This window comes from Furipterus horrens, unplaced genomic scaffold (genome assembly GCF_987537825.1).
Source record: "Furipterus horrens unplaced genomic scaffold, mFurHor1.1.pri manual_scaffold_5, whole genome shotgun sequence".
In the NCBI taxonomy this organism is placed as follows: domain Eukaryota; kingdom Metazoa; phylum Chordata; class Mammalia; order Chiroptera; family Furipteridae; genus Furipterus; species Furipterus horrens.
In genome coordinates, this window is record NW_028327175.1 from 51,164,582 (window position 1) to 51,167,494 (window position 2,913).

Sequence of the window (2,913 nt, forward strand, 5' to 3'; positions counted from 1 at the left end):
CTTGGGAAATGTGGGGCTGAAGACATGAGACTAGAGACATAAACTGTCTGAGTTAACCGAGTGTGAGGGGCACCCATCACAGAATATTTATCACCTGCGAATTATGCATGGTCAGCGGGTTAAGGAAACTTATTCGTGAGTTAATTACTACCCTTAGTTGATTTAGTCAATCATTTTAGAGTGTAACTCCGGAGTATCCAGTAGGGAAAAACGGAGAGGAAGGGGAAGGGGAGGAAAGGAGGGGCTTTACCCGTATTAGGATAAAAACTTCCGGTTCCGACTTTTGGGCGCGCACCTTTTGATCTGGCTGCGCCCAGAGCTGCAGATCTGTGAATAAACAACTGCCTCGGTTACTACTAAAGTCCTGTGTCCTGGTGTTTTATTGTGAGCATTTCTCACAGAAAGAACTTTTGACTGTCCCCCTTTTCCTGTTCAAGAAATTCAAACAGAGAAAAATCTGCTTCAGGAAGATCTTGGGATGCTGCCTTAGCCGAATTTGAATTAAGAATGGTAAATGGAGCTAAGATGGAGGCCTAGACAGTCACGCTGCATCTCCCTCCACAACGAAGAAGGAATACAACTACCTCAAAACTAGAGACAACCAGAAGTTCCAAAAAACTGAGCTGCATGGAAGTCCAACAAACAAAGATATAAAGAAGAAATACTCATCCAGACAGGTGTGGCCATGGCTGGGTGGAGCTGCCTTGTGACAGGTGCAGGAGGCTTTCTGGGACAGAGGATCATCTGCTTGTTGGTGGAGGAGAAAGAGCTGCAGGAGATCTGAGCACTGGACAAAGTTTTCAGATCAGAGTTGCGGGAGGAATTTTCTAAGCTCCAGAGCAAGGTCAAGCTGACCTTGCTGGAAGGAGACATTCTGGATGAACAGTTCATGAAGAGAGTCTGCCAGGGCACCTCAGCTGTCATCCATGCCGCCTCTGTCATTGACATCTTAAACGTCATTCTGCAAGGGATCATCATGAATGTCAATCTGAAAGGTACCCAGATCTAGTTGGAGGCTTGTGCCCAGGCAAGCATGCCGATCCTTATTTATACCAGCACCATAGAGGTGGCTGTGCCCAACTCCTACAGGGAGATCATCCTCAATGCCCGTGAAGAAGAGAATCTCGAATCGACATGGTCAGCTGCATACCCATGCAGCAAAAAGCTTGCTGAGAAGGCTGTGCTGGCAGCAAATGGGTGGGCTCTGAAAAACGGTGGTACCTTGTACATGTGTGCCTTAAGGCCCACATTTATCTTCGGGGAAGGAAGCCCATTCCTGTATGGCTTTATTGGCCAGGCACTGAAGAACAATGGTGTCCTGCCACATAAAAGCAAATTCTCCGCTGTCAACCCAGTCTATGTTGGCAACGTGGCCTGGGCCCACATTCTGACTTTGAGGGCCCTACAGGACTCTGAGAAAGCCCCAAACATCCAAGGACAGTTCTACTACATTTCAGATGACACACCTCACCAAAGCTACGATCGCCTCAATTACAATTTGAGCAAAGAATGGGGCTTCTGCCTTGATTTCAGAATGAGCCTTCCTATATGGCTGATGTACTGGCTTGACTTCCTGCTGGAAATAGTGAGCTTCCTGCTCAGTCCAATTTACAACTACCAACCCCCCTTCAACCATCACTTGGTGACATTGACAAATAGTGTGTTCACCATCTCCTATAAGAAAGCTCAGCAAGATCTGGGGTACGAGCCACTCTTCAGCTGGGAGAAAGCCAAGCAGAACACCACGGAGTGGATTGGCTGCCTCGTTCAGCAGCACAAGGAGGCTCCAAAAACAAAGACTCACTGAACGGGGTGATGAGGGTGTGGATGTGGGTGTTGCTGGGGGTGGGGGGTGGTCAAGTTCTCTGCTCCCCCTTCCCCCCGCCCCAGCTTCACACAGAAAGTAACATGGGTCCGGGGCCTGTTGCGCACCTCTTACAAGATGACCATCTTACTGTCTTCCTCCTACCACTTGTCACTGGCCCAACCAGAAGCTTTCTGCCCTCCCCGCCCTCCAGAGCACAGACAGGTAGATTTGCTGCAGCTGCTGGTCCCAAAGTCTCAGTTGCTTGTTTCTGAGTTATTTGGGCCTCTTTTAATTCAAGCTTTGCCCATTAGTTCCACTTCCTTTGTTAGTTGCAAAATCTTAAAATTCCTATTCCTTCACACAGCTCAATGAAAAGAATAATAAATGTTTTAGTGCTTAATCTGAAAAAAAAAAAGAATGATAAATGAGCTCTGGCTGGTGTGGCTCAGTGGACTGAGTGCCAACCTGTGAACCGAAGGGTTGCAGGTTTGATTCCCACTCAGAGCACATGCCTGGTTAGTGGGTCAGGTCCCCAGTTGGGGGTGTGCGAGAGGCAACCACACATTGATGTTTCTCTCCCTCTTTTTCTCCCTCCCTTCCCCTTTCTTTAAAAATAAATAAACACTATCTTAAGAAGAGAGAGAGAGAGAGAATGGTAAATGAGAGGGCTTTAATCAGTAGATGTCTGTTAGCTAGAAACCACACATCCCGTTGTTTCTGAGTTGCCTAGCAAGAATTTTCCTGCCATGTGTGTTTTGCTCTTCCTCAGCTCCTGTAAATCACCCATTTTCACTTCTGAAATCTAATACCTTGTTCCCTGCTTTTCTTATATACCCAATGTTGCCTCCCTGACTTTGCAATTTTCGTGTCTACGTGAATTTCCCATGGGCAGTATCAAACTTTGATTTTCTCCTGTTAATCTGTCTTTATTAATTTGGTTATTAGTCCAGCATAGAAGAATTTAGAAGGTAGAAGGAAAAGTGTTAATTTTTTTTTTTTAGCTCCCACAATACAAAGGAATCATATCGGCAGCCGTCCGTCTCGAGAGACAATGGTGTAGCTTCTTAAGAGTCTATCTGCACCGCCGAGAATGGTTGCGCAGTCCG

The 2,913-nt window shown here is 46.7% G+C and overlaps 1 pseudogene; it reads left to right on the plus strand.

The window, feature by feature from the left end:
* The first annotated feature begins 685 nt into the window (after positions 1-685).
* On the plus strand, positions 686-1,807 carry LOC150008602 (3 beta-hydroxysteroid dehydrogenase/Delta 5-->4-isomerase pseudogene; annotated as a pseudogene).
* Positions 1,808-2,913: the final 1,106 nt, after the last annotated feature.